Source organism: Macrobrachium rosenbergii, chromosome 2 (genome assembly GCF_040412425.1).
Source record: "Macrobrachium rosenbergii isolate ZJJX-2024 chromosome 2, ASM4041242v1, whole genome shotgun sequence".
Lineage (NCBI taxonomy): Eukaryota > Metazoa > Arthropoda > Malacostraca > Decapoda > Palaemonidae > Macrobrachium > Macrobrachium rosenbergii.
The window spans coordinates 94,744,538-94,768,633 of record NC_089742.1 but is presented as its reverse complement, the minus strand read 5'-3'; the positions used below and the strand labels follow the sequence as shown (position 1 = coordinate 94,768,633).

The 24,096-nt window shown below is 39.2% G+C and overlaps 1 protein-coding gene across 1 annotated transcript in view; it reads left to right on the top strand.

Annotated features, from left to right (window-relative positions):
* The window catches only part of LOC136843715 (uncharacterized), a 780,729-nt gene that overhangs the window by 178,350 nt on the left and 578,283 nt on the right, over nucleotides 1-24,096 (top strand).

Here is a 24,096-nt window from a genome sequence, read left to right as displayed (position 1 = left end):
TTTGAAAAATTACCCTCCTCATAATATTTTGGGAGGAGATGTAAGATGTGTTAGCTGATGAACCTGCTAGCAGTGCCTAAGCGCTGCTGCCTTTATAGGTGGACGTCATTGTCCACGTAAAGCTATCTGTACTTAGTCTTAGGCTGTGAGTCAGTTGTAATGAAGATATGAAACCATGCTGAGTATCATTTCCTGATCCTGGGCATTAGAGAAAACACCCACCACTAGTATTCAGTTGTTTATAGGTTTTTGTGTTGCCAAATAGTGCCAGATGTCATTTATTATAATTTGTTGTCCGATAAAGTTTTGAAGTATGTTGCAAAACTTTTTTGAGTGATTGTACTTCCCTTAATATGGCTTTATTTCTTGCACATATTTCAAACTAGGCTAGCCTATGTCTATGTGTCTTACTCCATTTTTTGACAATTGCAATAAATTTTGCTTGACTATTTAAGGTAAGGAGTAACAGTAAACAGTTGCTGATGCTTGATATAAGTTAGCCTAGGTGTATGTAGGCCTATGATGTAAGTCCGTATAGAAAGGGTTTGCTAATTTTGTCGTATAGGCATAGATTCTATTAATAGCACTATTTTCGGTTTGAGGATACTGTAGTGTTCCATAAATTGCATAAAAATCACAGTTAAACGAATTCATAATTTCACTGAGTTACAACTGCGATACCTCTCCCTTTCCCTTCCATCCCCGCCTCGGTATTTGACAGTAAACGCCTATAGCCTACTAATCCTTAAAATGTATATTGTATAGTACATTTTCTACTCAGTCACATATTCTTTTACTTCTCAAAATATCTGCAGAAACTCGTGTTAACCTTTTGTGTGTCGTGAACAGAACGCAAAATAAGAAAATAAAAAGTTTTCATATCTCGCATTGTCTGCTGGAACTTACGTGAAAGAGTAAGTTGTTAATTTCTGCAAAATATATTTTAATTAGTGTGCACCTACAAAAAGAAGCATAGAAACTATTTAATTGCAGATATAGCCATAAAAGTAATCTCAATAACATAACACTGATTTCAACACTTACATAAATCAGGAAAAAGCTGCAATGACGTAAATCAGGAAAATGCTGGGATAGTTTTCCCGCCAGGCCGCCACAGGCTGTTCCTTTTACCTCCCGGAAGTTTTTACCAATAGCGAGTTTTATTAATTCCATGTTTTTAGCAGATTCTGGTATTCAAAGAAAGTTTATAATAACATGTTTTTCTTATGCTTGTGTAATTTATCCCAATTGGTGTTAAAATATGCGAACAGTAAAAAAATTATGCAGCGTGCATCCGAAGACAAGCTCCTGTCGTTGACTTCGGTGGGTGTTGTTATTAAATTTAGACTTACCATCACAATACTTTATAATCTCTTTATTCGTTAACATTATTTATTGACAAAACCTATATCTGAGGGAGAAATTTAGGTTAGTAAATAGGTTTCGATTCACATTATTTGGTAATTATTTGAAAACAACGATGCTATTCAGACAAAATACTTGCAACCAATCAACTAGCAGAAAACTTTTCCGAGCTAAAAGGGCACTCCTGCAAGTCAGTGTAAATGCACCTCAGTAAAAAAAAACTGAGTGTAGGCTGTGCAGCTTTGAATTCTCTTGCAGTTCATGAGAAGTGTAAAAAAATGAGAGCTCAGGAGGAAACTATGGTTTGATTAAACGAACTATCCCAAGACACTTAATCATGTCTAGATATATGAACAATTAGTATTACAGGAAACCTACTCAAAGTTTTCCACTCTCATAAGTAGTCCTCATAATAGAGTTTATATGCACACACACATATATATATATATATATATATATATATATATATATATATATATATATATATATATATATATATATATATATATATATATATATATATATAGTGAGGATTGAGAGGGTTCTATCAACCGGTAGACATCAGCAGGTTAGGGTGAAGGATCATTCCATTATTCCTTTTCAAGGTACTTTATTGTTGCTGACGTTTCAGGACTAAAGTCCCATTTTCAAGCTATAAAAATAGAAGTTAAAAGTTAAAATAAAAACTCGGACTAAAATTAAGTAAAAAAAAACTTTATACATATATACAAACAATATAAAAGTAAAGTACAAAGCATAGGGAGGAGTAACTACCATAAGGTGCTGAGGGCACAGACCGAGTGACTATTCGGGCTGGGTTCAGCTTCGACTTAAACTCACGAGAGATACAGAGGTGTTGAGGAAGACTGGGTGTTTAACTGTGGAACTAGTTGTTTAATAAAGAGTGTTTCCAAGATTGCTAAATATTGTTCGTTAGGAGTGTGGCCTATAATTTTAAAATCTTTGTAGTTTATGTCATATTTGCATTTTTATGCATGTTCTCGTATACATGAAAATTCAGGATGAGTCAATTTGACGCCTGTTCTGTAGCTAACGCCTCGATGAGAGTCCAATCTCACTTTGAGTAACCTCCGTGTGGAGCCGACGTACTTCCCAAGATTACATCTAGGGCAATTAAATAAATATACGACTCCTGAGGTCAATAGTGGGTCGAGTTTCTCGTTATGTTTAAACAGAGATCTAATACTCATTGGGTTGCAGGGTATTAGCTTTAATTCAATGGCAGGTAAAAATTTCTCGACCAACAACTTCAATTCACGATAGAAATTTAAGTCATGAATAAATGGGACATTTGCATATAATCGTAATTTTGGTACTGTAGGTATTTTAATTTTAGGATGGAAGATATTGTTTAAAAATTTGCTGAGGTGTTTATAAAAAGTTTGGATGGAAAGCAGTTGTCAGTGAAATATTGGTGGAGATAAGTTATTTCACTGTGAAAAAGATTCCAGTTAGACGTTATGTTAAAGCCCTATGAAAGAGCGTAGACATGGAGTTTAGTTTAAAATTATAAAAGCAGTTACTATAAAAATTTGAGCCCAGGCCGGTAAAAGTTTTCTTTCTAAAAACCGTGGTGTTAAAATGATCATTATATTTAAAAACTGTTACATCTAAAAATGGCAGCTTATTTTCATTTTCATATTCAATAGTAAAATTAATATTAGGATGTACTTTATTGGCATAATCAAGAAATTTGTCAGCTTGATCTTTATCTCTGAACAGCAAAAAGGTATCATCCACGTACCTACTATAAAATAAGGGATGGTAGGCCAAAGGACAATCGTCCAGTATGCGCTCCTCCAGGAAGCACATAAAAATGTTTTCAAAGGTTGGACCCAAAGGGGATCCCATCGTCATACCATCAACCTGAATGTAGGCTTTACCGTTAAAAACAAAGGCTGTGTCCTGCACAGCGAGCTCGAGCAATGTTCTAAAATCCGAGAGGTTAAAATTACTAAAAGTGGCATCTGGGTCAGTAAAAATACGCCTAACAATAATGTCAATGGTTTCTTCTACCGGTACATTAGTAAAATGAGACTCCACATCCATGCTAACCATAAATAAGTCTGAATCCTGGGGTAAAATTTTTTCCTTAAAATGTTCTGTTTAAACATAAGGAGAAACTCGATCCACTAATGACCTCAGGAGTCGTATATTTATTTAATTACCCTAGATGTAATCTTGGGAAGTACGTCGGCTCCACACGGAGGTTACTCAAAGTGAGATTGGACTCTCATCGAGGCGTTAGCTATAGAACAGGCGTCAAATTGACTAATCTCGAATTTTCATGTATACGAGAACATGCAAAGAAATGCAAATATGACATAAACTACTGTCGAGGTTTTAAAGGGTTATAAGATGTAAACAATTGATGGCAATAATGATGTTTAACTTAAGGCACCTCGACTACCTCAAATTACTAAAATGTTTTGAGAAATCACTTCCAAATACAGTATTTATGGTGGAAACAAAGATATAAACATTTTTATATTTTATTAAAAAAAAAAACCTTAACGATATATTCTAAATGAAAAACGGTTTAATAAAATATAAACCATAAGGCTGATTAGATGAACAGTTTACATAATTCAATAATAAAAAAAATTCCAGTTTAAACAAACTTTCCTTGGTGTATATTTGAAGGTAAAGAATTATGGCTCCACATTATGATGTTTAGTGGAAGCGTCCATTAAAATTACAAATGGCAGGTACAGTTCATTCTGACAAGCTTAGCTGGCAGATTCGTCAGGGTACATAAAATCTGCAATCAGCATAAAATTTACAAATAGCATTTATACAAATTAGAAGTGAATATATTACAAATGAATTAACAATTTCCAACCATTAAACATTTAAATTACATAACTTGTATAATATTTAAATTACATAAATTGTATAATAAGTAATACTTACGGTCCGAGATTGGGAATGCTTCAGGTGGAAGTGAATTTAAAACACGAACCACAAGCGAAAACAATTTTCCAAGGAATATGGAACAAAGAGAACGACAAAAGGACAACGCCATCTACTGACAAAAACTAACATTTGCCAAGGACAATAAAACCAACAAAAACTTTATATACAAGAATAATAAAATGTATGAATTATTTCAAGTTTATGACTTAAACACCGACAACTACAAAGATTTTAAAATTATAGGCCAAACTCCTAACGAACAATATTTAGCAATCTTGGAAACACTCTTTATTAAACAACTAGTTCCACAGTTAAACACCCAGTCTTCCTCAACACCTCTGTATCTCTCGTGAGTTTAAGTCGATGCTGAACCCGGCCCGAATAGTCACTCGGTCTGTGCCCTCAGCACCTTATGGTAGTTACTCCTCCCTATCCTTTGTACTTTACTTTTATATTATTTGTATATATGTATAAAGTTTCTTTTTTTACTTAATTTTAGTCCGAGTTTTTATTTTAACTTTAACTTCTATTTTTATAGCTTGAAAATGGGACTTTAGTCCTGAAATGTCACAGCAACAATAAAGTACCTTGAAAAGGAATAATGGAATGATCCTTCACCTAACCTGCTTATATATATATATATATATATATATATATATATATATATATATATATATATATATATATATATATATATATATATATATATATATATATATATTTCATGCAATAATTTAAAGTGAAATGACTAAGTAATTCAATAAATTCAATGTAGTATGATTCACTGTAAGCAAATTTGCCTCTACAACCTCTCACCACTGCCTTTTGGGGAAAACCCCTTTAACCCCTTTCTTGTCCAAAGTGCTGTCGGAAATCCCTTAATTCCAGGTGCGGAACCGACCGGAGCTAATCGTCATCTGAAGCAGGTCAGCTGGCGGGCTGACCACATGCATTCTGCCATTTTGAAATTGGAACCATGCTGCCTGCAGTTCTGTGTGGGCAGAGTGATCACAACGCCATCTAGGAAGAGAAAGCCGTAACTTCCAAAGCTATAAAGGGTCTTGGAGAGAGGCGCTTGCTCTCAGAATTGTTGGTGGCAGTCCCTTGCTCTATCCAACTGCCTATTTTCGACACGTGGCAGGCAGTATCCAAGGTAATTTTTGTTGTGAATTAATTCATTTGCCCTCCCTCTTGTTGGCCCTCATAAGAAGAGAGCTTCAGCTCCTAAAGAAAGGTAGAGTACCAGGATTTAAGGTTTTTCGTCAGCCACATTCCCTATTCTCCTCCAACTATGTTTCTTTCTTTTCATAGTGCGATATAATTACAGTGGGACCTGTACTGCTTTATATTTTGTGCTGTTTAGCTTGCAAAGAATTTACAAGCAGTGTAATGTAAGCGAATGATATTCGAGTCACTGGAATCAAGTTCAATCTAGGCGTCTTCAATGCAATGCCTCAATTCCTTCATTACAGTGCTAGTTTCGGTTGAGTAACTGTGTTTCGATTACAAATTACGAGTTTTCAACTGTGGTTCTATGTATTATCTGTGTGCGTAGTGGCCCTCACTACTTCGTTATCAACAATTTTTGTTGTGGGCAACCCATTTGTATTCCATCCTGGAAATTCCCCGTCATTTGCTCTCACCTCATTACTCCAGAATTACGCTACCATTTTTCTGATGTGTTTCTTTTGTAAATATAATGAATTAAGTTAAACCCCAGAGTTTATCTAATTACCCACCTTCTGAAGTAGCCCTTCAGGCGTATTCTGTTGTTTGTAGTTTTAGCTGTCCCCAAGGCCAGAGTCCAGATTCTTGTGGTAATTAAGATTAAGCTGCGTATCATCCTAGCATACCCCATTTATCTAGCTTTGAAATTACGACACTGGCGACCTTATTGCCGAGATCTCGCAATCTGAAACGTCACAGATTGAGCTCTTAACCCTTTTGGCAACGTGCAGTTATCAGCTAAGAGCTGAATGCGAGAAAAAAAGAACCTTCTTAATTAGCGTGAATTCCCCTATAAGCGCACAAGTGATCCATTTCAACAGTAAGTATCGTGTTATTATGTTTATTTTTTTAGTTAGGCATGAACAAAATCGTAGCTGGAATAAAGTTAGCAATTGTTAGAACTCGTGCATGCATCCCATTTATAAAGAAGAGAAAGTTTTAACCTTTACACAAGATTTTGTGCTATTGCATGTTGGCTGCATGTTTTAAAACTAGGAAGGTAGGGAGCAACACTCAGTGAAGAGTTAATAAAAGGAATAGTGCCCTTATTCCTTCGTCCACTTGATATGGACAATTTGAAAGTCCCGAAATACTAGCTAGGCACACATTACAGCCATGCGGGCTAACCCAGTCCAGCAATTTTCGTATCGGTGGAGATAGGATATTTTACTCTCTCTCTCTCTCTCTCTCATAGGTTAGGAATTCGCTAGGCAAAGATATTATTCTTCCTTATTGAATAAATCTCATAAATCTGTAAAAATTTGTTCAGGCCATGCGAGCCGAAAATCGTGGTTAGCACTCGCATTTGTTAAATTCCTCCATAAAAGATATGCACATGGTAAGTTCCATTCAGTCTTTCCAGCAAACAAACTGTGAGAAAAAGGGAAACACCCATTCATTCATTCCCCCACAGAAGTGAGGAAAATATTCTGAAATTTATCAGTCGTCTCATTAAAATTTGTGCAAAGCTTCGCTCAGCCAGGTGTCAGCTAAGCCGACACACGTGCTGAACTGTCTCCTGTCCCATGGGATCGCTAAAGTAAACAAAATCAGGTCTCTAGAATAAAGTAAATATTTCCTTTTTCCCTTAAGCATGTGAGATATCGTTGGCAGAAAATTTGCCCGTGTATGGCAAACTAAGAATTTTTTTGTGTACTCGTCATATTCTACTGAGTTTTAATATTGCTCTTTTGAAATGAGCACATTCTTTTCTCATCGCATTGCATGCATATTTTTTTTCTCTCTCTTAGCCGAGGAGCCAGCTACATTGTTTCTCTTGCATTCAAGTACGTATGTTTAGAAGTAACTGTTCTTATTTGCCTAGAGCAATACAATTTATGATATTTGCTGAACTGCCAGCATAATAATTCATTCACGCATTTAATTGCGAATTTCTCGAAGCTACCGCTTCCCATTTGCCCAGAGCAATTTTATAATATTTGCTGCCACCGCCAGCATAAGCATTCCTTCAGGCACTGTAACTATTTATGCAAGCAAGTAAAAATTCAAGAGCATATTAAGTGGTATCCAATTCTACGTAAGCCTGTTATTTTAATTCCGCCAGCTCTGGCAATTCTCTGCAAATCATTATTTAAGGCTTGCATTAAACCTTGTGCTAAAAAAAAAAATCCAAGTCCATTTCAAGACTTTATATTCATGTATTTCACACATCCAAGTTCTTACGGGACTGATTATTCCAGTTCATTAGAACAATCTTAAGTCTTCTTAGACATACTGAATTAGTTCATTAGAACAACTTGAGTCGTACGAGACCCCAAATCGCTCATTTAGCACAAACCCTAAGTTCTCAGGAACCCAATTAACCGCGTTCAATACGCACAAACCCTCATTCCCCAGAACGCTGTAATTTCACGTTATTGCCGGTCCAAAGTCTGTGTGTGACATAAAATCCAAGTTACATCTTTCGAGACACATTAAAAATTTGTTCATCACGAACAAACTAAGTCTTATTCAGACATATTAAAATTCATTCATCACGAACAAACTAAGTCTTATTCAGACATATTAAAAAATTCGTTCATCACGAACAAGCTGAGTCATACGCAGACATTTTAAAATTGGTTCATCACGAACAAACTAAGTCTTATGCAAGCATATTAAAATTCGTTCATCACGAACAAACTAAGTCTTATAGACATAATGAAACCAGTTCATCACGAACAAACTTGAGTCTTTTCAGACATATTGATTATCTAAAGGGCCATGCCCATATAAGCATTATCTCAAGATGTCTACGACATCCAGACCCCAGCAAAATGAGGACTCCAAGTTCTACATGTCTGCTGGAAAGGACATGGGACTGTCAGGATAAGCCCTGAGGGATTGGGTCCAAGAGAGAATAGGCAATGTCAAGGCGGAAAGAGAGGCAGAAAGAATAGCCTGGGAGAAGCGAGAAGAGGCAGAAAGACAGGAGAAGGAGAATGAAAGAATAGCCCTGGAGAAATGAGAAGAGGCAGAAAGACAGGAGAAGGAGAAAGAAAGAATAGCCCTGGAGAAATGAGAAGAGGCAGAACGTCAGGAGAGGGAGAAAGAAAGAGCTCACCTGATTGCAATGGTGGCTCAGGGCGTGCAAAACACCCCAACGCCCTCTCCACATTCAACTCTCAGCAGTGTAGGCTCCCTCATAAGAAAATGGGACGAAGATGAACCCGAAGCCTGGCTTGACCATATTGAAATGGTCCTGATGACCTATCAGCCCTCTACTGAAGAAGTGTCTCTGATCCTGGGATGGTACCTTGAAGGGAAAGGTGCCATTGCCTTTTGTGCTCTCCCTCCTGAGGATCAAGGAAATCTTGCCCTCGTCCACGAAGCCATCATAAAGGAAAAGGTGGAGAAATATGCCCAAAGAATCAGGCCAAACCTGGTCTGAGTGGATCTTCAAAAAGACTGAGGCCTTAAAACAATGGCTAGAATCTCTCAAAGCCACTAGTGTGGATGACATCCTCTAACTCTTTCAGCTTGAGGACTTCTTATTTTATGCTCCCCAGCTCTCACCACCCAACTATGTGACAAGGGGCCTAAGACAGTGGTCGAGCGCTGTCGCTGGGCTGACACCTGGGACACCAATCATCCTCATCTTAGTTCTCATGGAAGAAAATTATATCCCTCTTCACCTGCCTCAGCCAACTCTCAGCACCCCCTCAAACATGGCCAAGCCCCAAAGAAACCAGTGTGTGGATAGTTCAAGAAAATATGGCATCCCACTGAACAGTTACGTTTCAAGGCTGAGGCTCAGCCAGAAAATCCTTCTAAGTTTTCAAGTGGGACAGTGCCCAAACGAGCCTCATCTGGCTCTTGGACGAAAAGTAAAGGGCCTGCTCCCTCCAATGGGGCAGTGCCAAGCAAAGATTATAGCAGGAGTTATTGCCCCACTTGCAAGGTTTATGGGCACTCTGCCCAATGGGCAAAATGCCCTAATAAATCAAGTACACCTGCCATTGCTTTGGCAGTTACAAATTCTAAGTCTTTGGGCCCTCCAGCCGAAGGTCCCATATATGTGGCACCCCCTCAAAGTAGCTACCCCGCATGGCAGGTCAAGGCATGTGATGACTCTGGTGCACAAATTTCCCTCATAAGGAAGGACAGGGTTCCCCATGGAGCTAACATTAACAGATGTAAACTCATCACAATTGAGGGCATCAATCAATTCAAAATGATACTTCCTACTGTTCAGTTGAGAGTCTCGAGACCTCATAAATCCAAAATCTGCAATCTTGCCATAGCAAGCTTCATTCCTAGAGGTTATGACCTCCTCCTGGCACACGACTTCCAGTCACCATCAAAAATACAACAATCTGGGTTTCCAAGCCCCTCAAGTTATTCATTAGGCATGAGCAATTCTCAAGAGTCTCCATTCATTCCACTGCCAGGGCCACCTGAGTACTCTGTGCAGTGGCCACCTCCTTCCATGCAGATTTCAAAGCCCAGTCCTGTGCAAGGCCCTGCCCCAGTGCCAGTGCCAAGGCACCCAATCGATCTCCCTCTTGGAGATATCAAAATTGACTCTCCATCTCTGCCAGTGCCACTTGAGTGCACTGAGCAGTGCCAAGCTCCATCTGTCCCGAATGGTGAGCAATCTACAAATCCTATACCAGTGCCTGAGCTGGTCTTTATCACCTGCAAGCCTCCCACGCCCTCCAGAATATCTTCCTCCCTTTCCCAGTCCTCTGCAGACACGACTGTGAGTAAGGATTCTGCCACACCTCAAGTGTCCAATGAACTCAAGCAACTGCAACGACTTGGGGGCAGAGACTGTGAAGAATGCCCCTGTTCTGGCCATCAAAGAAACTGACCTGGGTGGCACTAAGTTGTCCTCAGACTTGGTTTGACCGGTTCCCCTACCAAGGAAAACCATCAACCTAAAACAGGTGCCACCCCTCTATCCTACGAGGACCTTGGCATCTCTATCCAGAAGAGGGTGTCAGGTTTCCTCACCTATTTTTAGTTTCTTTATAACTCTGTGATTCATTCTTTTCCTTTAACATTTTGTCCTTTCACTATTTTGTTATATTAATCATATTGTTTTACGCCTCACAAAGGCTTATATTTTACCTTGTTTTCCACTCTGCTAATGCAGAGTGCAATTGACAGATATCCAAATTTGCTAAGTCCTATGACTTCCCCTTGAGGCCTTTTGGGCTAAAGAATGAACCTAGCCATTTCCATAGGCTAAGGAGTATATTTTTGACATATTTAATCATAATCTGTTTACAGCAATTATTAATTACTTTGTATGTCATCTATTCTTTTGTTATTCTCTTGTGACGAATCTCGAGTCCCAGACTCTCAAACTGTGTAAATTCCATACAATGTTATACCTCGCTTACGTAGATGAGTGCCACAAGGCACCTATAAGGTCAGTGCCGTGGTGCTGGTATGCCTTAACAGTGACTCCCAAATTGAGATAATCTCTTTTATTATTGTTCTTTCCTAGTAATTTATAACCTCTGGCTTCCATAGCCAGTACTGCGTATTGATACATCACATGTACTTATAATATGTGCTCCTGGCAGAAGTGTTTATAGTGCCCCGAATGGCACTGAGCCATCACTCTCAAATACCGTTGCAACACCTAATAAAACCTATGAATACTTTCGTTGCATTGCCTCCTAGAGGTACATTAACCGCATGAACTTGTGACTAAAAGTTTTACTAATAAGTGCATGGAGTATTCTGAGTATAACAATATTAACCTCACGATGGTAGGTTCAATTTTATTTCCAATTATGTAATAATCTCGCTATTTTATATTCATTAAATGGTGCTTATTATCATTCCTTAGAAATTAAAATTATTACAGTTGCCAGCAGTGTAAATTAATTCTGCAAAGTAGAGTTTATAACTGGCTCTGATATTTAGCAGAAACATATTTTAGACTAATGTACCCCAAAGGTTGTGAGGAGAGGAATTATTGCCTGTTGCGATAATGTAAATTTAGCCATTTTAACCCGACTAAGGGTGTAAATGTCACCAAGTTGGGAGAGGTATTATGAGTATTCCCTCATACGCTACCTTTCATGCAATAATTTAAAGTGAAAGGACTAAGTAATACAATAAATTTAATGTAGCATGATTCACTGTAAGCAAATTTGCCTCTACAACCTCTCACCATTGTCCAAAGTGTTGTAAGAAATCCCTTAATTCCAGGTGCAGACCTGACCAGAGCTAATCGTCGCCTGAGGCAGGTCAGCTGGTGGGCAGATCACATGCATTCCAACATTTTGAAATCAGAATCATGCTGCCTGCAGTTCCATGTCGGCAGAGTGATCACAACGCCATCTAGGAAGAGAGAGCCATAACTTCCGAAGCTATAATTCTCATTAGTTTTGTTTCATAATTTAATTCAAGAATTAATTAAGTGTTGTGTTATTTTCAAGTAATAATAAATTTTTCAGATTGTGAATTCTGATTATAAACTTTGAATTTAAAAATAAATTTTTGTATTTAATATTTTTAGAAAACAGTGTTTCATTTATTGATCACCAGTTAATAGGATTGATTGTGTGTGCATAAGGCAAAGTGATAAACATGTTTTGTTCTTTTAGCTTTGCTAAAGTGAATAAAGACCAGGGAAACAGTTAGAGTTGTTTGATGGAGTGTTGCCCATTTACTCTAGAATATTTCTAGTTTAATTTTTGATACCTCACACATATTCTGATAAACTTAGTTTGATTTTTCAAGTAATAAATAAGTTTTTGAGTACTCAGTTGTAATAATTAATGTTATGAGAGTTCAGGTATCTGGCTGAAGTGAGGTATATTTTTGAATTTTGAGATTAGTTATTGTAATAACCAGGTACTTGATATGCATCATGACATATATATATATATATATATATATATATATATATATATACATACATACATACATATATAATATATATATATATATATATATATATATATATATATATATATATATATATATATATATATATATATATATATATATATATATATATATATATATATATATATATATATATATATATATATATATATATATATATATATATATATATATATATATATATATATATATATATATATATATATATATATATATATATATATATATATATATATATCACAGTGTGTACCAAGTATATAATATATATATATATATATATATATATATATATATATATCTATATATATATATATACAATACATATTGTCACAGATGTACCAAATCTGGTTAAACTAATCATTTACCCCACTTCAGCCAGGTACCTGAACTCTCATAACAATAAAAATTATGACTGAGTACTCTAAAGGTGACATTGATCCCTTAAAAAAATCATTAATCATGTGAAAAATCAAAATAAGTTTATCAAAACAAGTGTGAGGTATCAACAGTTAAACTTTAACTGTTTCCCTGGTCTTAATTCACTTTGGCAAAACTAAAGGAACATAACATGTTGACCACTTAGCCTTATGCACGCAATTAATCAACAGCACTAGCGGTCAATAAATGAAACACTGTTTTTATAAATTTTAAATACAAAAATTTATTTTCAAATTCAAAATTTGTAATTACAATTCACAATCTGAAAAATTTACTATTACTTGAAAACGACACAAATTTTAATTACTTCTTGAGTCAAATTATTAAGCAAAATTAAATCACAAAACTTTAATTTATCAAGAAATTAAATTAATTTAGCAAAATTTAAACTATTAAGAATTACTCAAAATTTGAAAATAAAATTTTAAATCACCAATATATAAAATGTAAAAAATCAAGAACACACAAAAATACATAAAAGATTTACCAATAATAATTTCACCAAGGCAAAAATTCTCTCAATGTACCTTATTATACCATGGCAATAATAAGTAAAATTCACTTTAACTTACACAAACTTGTGAAAACTTTTGCAAAATCACCTGAAATGCAGCTGCTTTAGATTCACAAAACACACTTTATTGTATGACACCATTACTAAATATATACACTTTTCCTACATTCAGATCTCAAAAGCTAAATTTAATATCAGTGACCACAAATATTTTACTTTAAATTTTCTCTCTTTTGAAGAGAGAGAGAGAGAGAGAGAGAGAGAGAGAGAGAGAGAGAGAGAGAGAGAGAGAGAGAGAGAGAGAGAGAGAGAGAGAGAGAGAGAGAGAGGAGGAACCAACACTAACGGTCTCTGAAATCAGAATAACAAACTTTAGGATTCCAGTAGAAAATGAAACAGATGATGTCATTATATAAGGCATTTTGAGAATGAGGTATGAGAGAAATTTCTAGAAAAAGGAAAATTATGTCACTTCCAGAACAAGACGTTTTGAACGCAATCAGGACAAAACATGACGTAATCGATCGAGATGTGCTTTTACCCTCAAAGATGTATGTGACTCGAACAAAAAATCATATGGGATGTGATCAGAACAATATGTGATTAGAGCAATGCAATCTTAAACATGACGCAATTACCATGTGCTTCAGTGGAACACTCATTCATATTTCTCGAAAGGTACATGTCTTTACCAGAAAATATATGGAACAAATGTAACATTGCAAAATCATTAGTCTTCTTCTCATATGAGACAAAGCTTTTACAGAAATCTTAACACGACTCGATTGCTATTCCTGACCTGTCAACATGTGAATCAAAACAAAGCACTCGCTTACCTTAACTGATGACAAATGGCACATCTGGTCTAAAACTTTAATTCTCTCTCCCGCTACTACACTATTATGAAGAAAGATATTATTAATTCTAAATTACACCGTTAACTAAATCATTAACTCTCTTGAGATCTGACATCATACTACATATGATATTTCAACAACTATTGTTATTACACATAACACATGATAAATAGAAGAGTAAATATATCAAAATTGTAGGATGATATACATATTACAAGGCAACATCATGACATTCCTCCCCCCAGAAGATTAGTTATCCCGGGTTTGAATCCAACGATTCATAATGGGATAAATAATCTGCTTTGACATTATCTTTTCCTGAAATGTGTTTCACTTTTGCGTTATACGGTTGCAGGCTAAAGACCACCTGGTCAGTATCTGATTTTTATTTTTCATCTTATTGATGAATGAGATAGGGTTGTGATCAGACAACACTAAAATTTCTTCATTCCTAGGTCAGTTCACATGCACTTCAAACTTTTTCCATGCTGTGATTAATGCTAATGTTTCTTTTTCTATGGTGGAATACATTTTCTGATGTTTTTTCAACTTTGAAGACATGTAGAATACTGCTCTCATCTTCTTGTAGTAGAACAGCCCCATTTCCACAGTCAGATGCATCAACTTGTGTTACAAACTTCTTATTAATTGGTGATAAAATCCAGTCATGTCCAAAAATCTTTGTAGCTGTTTCCTCGTAGCAGTGGGGAGGGCGGGGGGATGGGGAGCCTTACAGATACCTTCTACCTTAGCGTCAACAGGAGCGAGAAGGCCTAGATACTGAACAGTTGCCTTTCCAAACTCAGTTTTTTGTAAGTTGATTGTTAGTCCTGCTTCCCGTAGTTTCTTGAACACTTTCCTTAAAGTCTTCAGATGTTCTTCCCATGTATTAGGATAAATCACAATGTCATCATGGTATACACCCACTCCTTCTGTGGATCCTAGCAGTTGATCCATCACTCATTGGAATATTGCAGGTGCATTCATCAGCCCAAATGGCAAAACAGTGTACTGATACAGTCCAAAAGGAGTAATGAAAGCTGACAGCAATTTAGCATTCTCATCTAAGGGAATTTGATAGCATCCTTTCAACAAATCTATCTTGGAAACAAACTTGGCTTGCCCAGTATTATCAAGTAATTGATCAATAAGGGGAATCAGGAGCCCTAAGGATGCCTTCCCTGAAGGCACCTTTTTGACTGGGGAAGATCCTCCTCAGAGGCTGCTTCCCTGGAGGTAGGCAGGCTTCCTGCCAGGCTGGAGGGATAATTGTCAGCCTTACTGATAAGATAAATCACAATGTCATCATGGTATACACCCACTCCTTCTATGGATCCTAGCAGTTGATCCATCACTCATTGGAATGCTGCAGGTGCATTCATCAGCCCAAATGGCAAAACAGTGTACTGATACAGTCCAAAAAGAGTAATGAAAGCCGACAGCAATTTAACATTCTCATCTAAGGGAATTTGATAGCATCCTTTCAACAAATCTATCTTGGAAACAAACTTGGCTTGCCCAATATTATCAAGTAATTGATCAATAAGGGGAATCAAGGAGCCCTAAGGATGCCTTCCCCTGAAGGCACCCTTGACTGGGGAAGATCATCCTCAGAGGCTGCTTCCCTGGAGGTAGGCAGGCTTCCTGCCAGGCTGGAGGGATAATTGTCAGCCACACTGATAGAATTCAGTTTCCCATAATCAGTATACATCCTAAATGAGCCATCTGGTTTCTTCACTAACACACAAGGAGAACTATAATGACTTGAACTGGGATCTGCTAATCCAAGCTGCAACAAATACTCCACTTCTTTCTTCAAAACATCTCTGAAAAGGTGATAAGTGATATGCTCTCTGTTTAAAAGGTATTCCATCCTCTCTGATCTTTATCTCATGCTTTGTCAGATCAGTAAACCTAGGTACATCTGGAGATATTTCAGGGAAGCTTCGAATCACCTCACTTAATTCACTACTTTGCTCAACACTCAGATGTTTTAATTTATCCTCCAAATTTTCCAATATGGAAGAATTGCTCATCTTGCTTTTAGCTCCCAATTCGTAGCCATCATCGTCCTCTGTAGATAAAGTTGTCTGTGTTATTGACACTTTCAGTTTTAGTCCCTGAGAAGTAAGGTTTCAAAAGATTCACATGTATCTTCCTTCTTCCTGGTATTTCAATCACATAAACTCGATCACTCAACTTTCCTATTATCCTGTAGGAACCTTGAAACTTATTGGTAAGGGGAAATTTTTTCACTGGTAAGAACATTAGATCTTGCTGTCCTACACTAAAACTTCTTAGCTTAGTCTTAACATCATATCTTTTCATTTTCTCACGACTTATTTTCAGATTTCATAAAGAGAATCTTCTCATTTCTTTTAACCTTTTCCTCAAATTCTTCACATATTCTCCTTGGATTTCCTCTTGATTTTCTTCCCAATTCTCTGCAAGAGTCTTTAATGGACCTCTTATATCTCGACCAAAAATAATTTCATTTGGTGAACATCCCATACTTTCTTGATAAGCATTCCAAACTTCAAATAGCATCAAGGGTAAACCAGTATCCCATTCTCTTCCTGACTCATAATAATACTTAGTTAACATACTTTTCAATGTCTGGCAGAACCTTTCCAAGGTTCCTCGAGTCTCTGGAAGATAAGCAGTTGATAACTGTTGTTTCACCCCTAACGAGTTCGTCACATCGTGGAACAATTTTGAAGTAAAGTTCGTTCCTCTATCACTTTGCACAATTTCTGGTATTCCAAACTTGGAGAAAAAGTCTGCCAACTTCTCCGAAATTACCTTTGCACTTATTCTTCTTACAGGAATCGCCTCAGGATACCTTGTCACAGGACATATTAATGTTAACAGATATTCATTTCCTTGCAAAGTAAATGAAGTATTTTCATACTGATAACTAACTAAGGATGTGAGAAACTTAGCCCCTACGTAAATTTCACTCCATGCTCTCTTTTTTGGTTCGTCTGTTTATCTTTCCTAAGACCCGGTGACTGCTTGAAATACCTCTTTTCAGATAAAAGGCTAATGGAGACGGAAGCCTGCTGAAATCCGCCAGAAAGATTGAGTCCCCCATAAAAGCTGGTGAACATGGGTTGCCAGAGGTCACCAGGATTTGGAAGGTATTGACATAGAAAACAGAGAATCTTGACACATGTGCTGGGTCGCCATCTTGTGACCCCAGCACCCTCTGCAAAGAGCAAGAAATTAAGCCTCCGAGGTCATAAAAGGCTAGAGACAGCTGGCCTCAACCTCAGAACCCTACCGGTAGCAGACCGACACACATCCCCTTGCATGCTCCTTGTTGAGCTAGCCCCCCACGTGTCATCTTTCGACCACCCAGTCACATTACCTGTGCATTCCCATTAAACTCATCCCTCCATCCCAGGTGAAATTCCTGTTAAGATAGTTGCGGTAATTACATTGCCCAGCATTTTTGACATTTTATATTTCACCCCTTCTCACCCCACATTCCTATCGGGTCTGAACTTTTGCTTAAAGGGCATTGGGACTGTCACTGTTCATCTCAGCGATCTCGAAAACTATGGATTAGACACTAATATCTGGCATTTTTGACTTTTTGTTTTTCACTCCTTCTCTACCTTCATTCCTATCAGGGGCTGAACTTGGACTTAAAGGGTATCAGGAGTGTCACCATTCTTCTCAGCAACCTTAAAGCTATGGATTAGACACTAATATTTGTCATTTTTGACATTTTATTTTCCACCACTTCTCACCCCTTCTTCCTATCGGGGCTGAACTTGGATTTAAAGGGCATCGGGAGTGTCACCATTCATCTCAGCCATCTTCAAAACCCTGGATTAGACACTAATATCTGTCGTTTTTGGTTATTTTTACATGTCAACCCCTTCCCACCTGCACCCCCTATGGTGCCAGCGATGTCTTACCACCACACTCTTCTTTTCCAGATAGTAAGTCATATGTGTACTAAAATGAGGTATGGTGAACCTGTAGACTTTATTTAGTTACTAAGTCTACGAGCAGAACCAGCTCCATTTTGGGGAAGCCCTTCCGACCCCAACCCCTATTGGTGCCCTCTGGTGTAGTGATGTCTTACCCCACAGTATTCTTTTCTAGATAGTAAGTCATATGTATACTAAATTTGGTTGAAATTGCTCAGTGCATTTCAGAGTTATCCTGGACATACACACACACACACACACACACACTCATATATATATATATATATATATATATATATATATATATATATATATATATATATATATATATATATATATATATATATATATATATATATATATATATATATATATATATATATAATATATTTTATTATTACTGCTGTTCGCCCTCGTAACATTTGATTGTAAATAATATCAGCCTGACCAAGACCGGGAAAAGCCGTTGTCTGCATTAGGAGCATCTTCAGTTCAATCTTTAACATCCATTGGAGAAAGGAATAGGTAGCATTTAGGCATTTCACCCCATAGGAGAAATTTCCATATTCAACTTTAAGAATAGGTGGTCGTAAAGTCCTTTTTTCCTTTCTACCTGTCTCTCTTGGTGAATGTTTTTAACAGAGCGTAGACGCCTACGGCATGACTGTAGTTCTGTTTGACCTAGGCCCGGTCAGCGAACGAGAGAGAGAATCAAGCTTTCGGAGAGACAACACGTCCGTTTGGGGCTCTCCGCCCTTTTGTCTATTATTTCTATTAGTGAAGTGAAGAAGCAATTGCAAGAACTTCCGATCGTCCGTTGATGTGCAACAACGCTTCGTCCTAAGGTAAAGTCTGTGTCTTTTGTTCAAAACTTCGCCCATTCTTTTATCCTCTTTTCTGTATTTCCCAATCTTTCTTTGTTTCGTTCTCCAGCCACCATTTAGGGTAACCGCTGGTATGAAGTCTAGATTAAGCCAAATTATTATATTGTGTAGCGTTAGCCGAATTGTCCCAGTAAGTCTCGGGGATTTAGGCAAGCAAGTCATTATTAATACTCTGGTATTCGTTATGCCTAGCGCTCATTGTTTGGGGAGAACCATTGTGTATTTGTATTTAATACCATCTTAACAAGTAGAGATTTTTTCTGCGTCCGCAGTTGGTGACGTTTATCATAAAGTCTTTATTCCTTGAATATTCTTTGTTAAGGTTAATTTACCCCTTAACTGGCGACCTTTGATTAATTAACGTCTGTCTTTGAGGTTAACTTGTGGCTTCAAGAGACAGGTTACGTGTATTCTTGGCATGCAGGGCCGTGGAACTTTACGTAAATTAACCAATAACTGATCAGCCAAGACACCCACGTAACATTGACAACCTTGCGTAGAATCTAAAGTAAATTTTAGAGAAATAATCTGGAGAAAAGGAAATTAATTACATTAATTCCAAAGATAAAAGTCAGATATTGAATTCCATTTTACTCTTCCAAACAAGGAGCCAGGCATAATAATAAGCAATAAGAAGAATAATTAGAATAACAGGTATAATGAGAATTAGCGTAGGTAGGAAAGGGTGCATCGAAAGCAGAGCGAGTCATAATTTGTAACGTTGTGAGAAAGGGCATTTTTACCGCGTTCGGACCATTCGAGGTAAGTCGTCCAAGTAACGGATCCGAAGACCGAATGCGCGGAGCCCATTTCATGTACACAAAGTAATTTAGTAATTGCGTCGGCAATTCTGATCGTTATTGTTTTCACATAGCGGGAATCATTCAAAACACCGTGTCAGTGAAATAGCGAACGAACGGAAATAGTAAATTTGCCATAAAATACATTTTTTTCAGTAAAGTAAATTTGGTCTGTCCGAACCCCAGACTCGTTTAATTTTGATGGAAGTCCCTCCTTAGACGGACGTTTTAGCCGTGGAAAATACAATAACAAAAGACACAACGTTGTTTGGTAATTTCGTTTTCCATCCTTAACGTAAAACGCTATGCATGATTGGTATATTTAGAGTAAAATCTGGATACCTGCATTTGTTTTGTTCGTTGTTTTGAATTTTGTGCTAAAAAGAAAATAACAGCCGCGCGGTTGTTTTGAAATTGTTTGAACTAGAGGACCTGCCATTTTGGTGTTCCTTCGCCACGAGGTTGTTTTGAATTTAGGCCTAACGAGCTTTAGCTGCCATCTTAAGACCTTGTTATTGTGACTCATTGTTGTGAAGAGACTGTTTTCAGCCACCTTTTGGGTCTACTTTCTTTGGCGTAGTAAACCCACCTCGCAATATCTTAGCTAGACAGACTTCGGTAGACAAAACCAAGATATAATTTAGTCAGGGAAAGATAGGCCTTAGTTAGGATTAATACAATAAGTTCCTATACAAATACCTGCGGGAAAAAACCATATAAAAAGAATTTTGAATTTTACGCTAAAATCTTGTGACGTCACGTCGGCTCCTTTGAAGGTCAGATAAAGCATCACTCAGGAAGCCAAGATGACGTATCTGCATTTTATTTAGAACAATGCCATTGTGCTCTTATCAAATCTTTGCTTAAAATGTTCTCAAGCAGCAATAAATTAGCTGATTGAAAATCTCTCTCTCTCTCTCTCTCTCTCTCTCTCTCTTCATTCAAGTAAGCCGTGAAGTGATGACCTTTCGAGTGTACATGACCCGCTTCAAAGAAAGACGGGCTGACACAGAAATTAAATTAATAAGTAAAAGAAATACCTCTGTCCCACAAGTCAGATGAGGACAAGTTAAGCTTTTACAGTGATAAATTGTCGGTCGACTGAGGCCTGGTACCCCTACCCATAGCGAAACCATAGTTTTCACCCTCTGAAAGAAGAGCGGTTAGCTAGGACCAGCCACTCAAGAGTACATTTAGAAAAAAAAAAAAAAGAAAACCCAAAAATCACTTTCTTCCACAGTGCCAATAATTTGCTGCACTGTCATCAATTGAATAGCTTACTTCTCTCTCTCTCTCTCTTTAACCTTCCCTTTCTCTCTCATTCAATTGTTACACTCTGCAGGGGGTGTAGAGTGCCTTTCCTCCTATATAGCCTAGTTGGACTCAAGTAGAGGGTCCCTAGGAACACATTGGCACCATAGTGCCACCAAGCAAGCATATAAGAAAAAAAATAAAACCAAAACAAAAGGGAACACAGAAGAGAAAGTTCTTCTGGAACCTAACCTACACCAGTGCCTAGGGATACTGAGTGCCACCAGTGTGACCTGTACACGGCACACCCAACTACAGTGCCACCTTTTGAAAGGGTGCCACGTCACTGAAGAGACACTTCCTATCTGCCCAAGTACGCCCTTCGACCCGGTTAGACGCCCTTCCCCACAAGAACCATCGCAGCAGAGCATTATAAAACCTTCCTGGGGCTGGGGACGGCGGCAGGTCTCACCGGCTCAGAACTTACCACCTGGGTCAAGGAGCAAGTGGACGACTTGGCCAAGCGGGAGAAGGAAGAAAGACTCGAGCAGAGGAAGTATGAGGAAGAGCAGAGGAAGTATGATGCCAAGCAGAGGAAGTATGAAGCCGAGCAGAGGAAGTATGAAGAAGAACGAAGGGTGTATGAAGCCGAGCAGAGGCAACTAGAAGAGGAAAGAGAAGAAAGAAGAAGACAGCATGAGTTAGTCTGCAAGGAAAGTGAGCTAGCCTTCAAAGGGAAAGAGCTCGAGCTGGAAAGAGCGAAAATGGAGAATGCCGAAGCTATGGCTAGACAGCAAGCCTCCATTCCTACACCTGCTGCATCAAACGCTCCAATTTCGAGCATCAATTCCCTAGTCCCCAAGTGGACTGAGGACGAGCCAGAAGCATGGCTGGAGGAGATCGAGGCTCTTTTCGATAACTACAGCACCACGGAGATGGAGAGAGCCTTAATACTAGCCAAGCATATGGAGGAAAAGCCAAGGCAGCGCTTCGCTCACTGGAGAAGAGCCAGAGAGGCAACATGGCGGAAGTTCGTAGAGTCATTACCAAGGCCTACGAAATAACCCCAGAAAAATGGAGACAACAGTTCTGAGGTCTTGCCAAGGAAGTCGGCTGGTCTTGGACGGAATGGGCGTGTCACAAAACCCAGTCCAGTATGCGCTGGTTTGACTCCTTGGCCTGCACGACGTTTGAGGATCTTTTCAATCGGACCATGCTAGAAGACCTTTACCAATGTGTGCCTGGGCCCCTTGCTGTATATCTTAACGATAAACAGCCCCCCACACTTATGGAAGCTTGTCGCATGGTTGATTCGTGGGAAACTTTTAATCAGTCGCATAGCACCTCGCAGAAGTGAATCGTTCCTCCAGCCCACCTCTCGAACTCAAATCGCTCAAAGAATGGACTGCCGAGCAAGACCATGTGCCACTATTGCAGGAAGGGGGGACACGCTGAAGCTGAGTGCCGATACAAACTCGGCACTAATAAGCAGCCTACCCCTACCAACCAGAACTCTCCCGATTCATCTGCTCAGCCCTCTCCTCCAACAGTTACTGCAGGCCACCGAGCCCATCCAAAGGGCCCGTGCAAATCCTGTGGGGCTGTCAGCCACTACAATGCTGGATCTCCGGCCTGTCCACATCATGTCCCCATCACAAAATTTGTCAACCTAATTAGCACTTCATTCTCTGCGGCCAGTCCGCACCGGATCCTTTACCCCGAGAGACTGGAAACCCAGTTCATCTCGGTGGCCCCTCTTCAGAGCACTAGCCTGCCCATGACCCTTCCGGTCACAGTAGACACTGCGGCAGACATTAGCCTGATCGCTAGGGCCCAAGTGCCAGCCGGTGCCATGGTTGACGAAAAAACCCGGTGGGAAATGAAGTGGATAGAAGGCCACACCATTACCGTTCCCACGGTCCAACTCCAGGTTACGACACCTTGGGGCACGCTACCCCACTGCCTTGGCGTGGTGGGTGGAATTCAGCCCGTGAGTGGCCTCTTGCTGGGACGGGATCTTCTCTGGGCAAGCCCGTTACCAACGCCACTTCGCAGCCGCGTTACCTCCTCCATGGAGGCCCCATCTAGAACTCTCGATAAAGTCAAACCACCACCTTCCGCCCACCAAAGTGGTCCGCGGAAGGGGCATAAACCAAACTATTTTAGGCCCTAGCCCTCTTCAGGAGGAGCAGTACCGCTGCAGGACGTGCAAGCGGACAGACCACTCCACAAATTGGGAGGGCTGCCCAGGCAAGCAACGCCCAGCGGACGCCCCCGAACAAGACTCTCGGAGAGGCTACGATCTCCTGCTGGGGCAGGAATCTCTGCCGCAGCCAAACCCAAGTCGTCCGCGAGGTATTGCACCTCCGGACCCCTTGTCAGGCATGCCTGACCCTCAACTGCTGCCAGTGCCACTTGCGAGCACTGAGCAGTGCCACACTCCGTCCGCCACGGACGTTGAGCTACCAATTAAGAAGGCCCCTATGCTGGGTCTAAATCATGAGGCGAATCCTCCTCCGAGAGATTTAGGATTCCCCATGCAGTTGATCATCGCAACCGGAGAGCCTCCAGCACCCGAGACTTCTTTGCCAAATCTGACTCCAGGGGATGAACCCCTGGAGGATCGAAATGTTACCCCGTCTCTGGAAGACCAGGAACTGGCCTCCTTGGATGCAGAAGTCGAGATCGCTCTCGCTCCGGTTTTCGCAGCAGCCGGACTATTGAGCCCTCCTGTAGCTTTTGAAGTTGCCCCTGACTTTGCGCCCACTAGCCCTTCTTGCCTGTCCCCAGAGTCGGTGCCCTCATCTCCTCCTAAGCCTAATACTGATAGGCCTTGGAGGAACCCGAAGAAGAAGAAGGGGCGGAAGCAAGCCCAGTAGTTGGCGAGCCATAAGCTCATCCAGGCACTAGTGCCCTCTCGGCACAGTGCCCTACCATCTTAGAGTGATCCTGGCCCCTTGCCCAGAGGAGGTAGCCAGTGTGATCTCTTTTTATTGTACATAGCCTAGACCG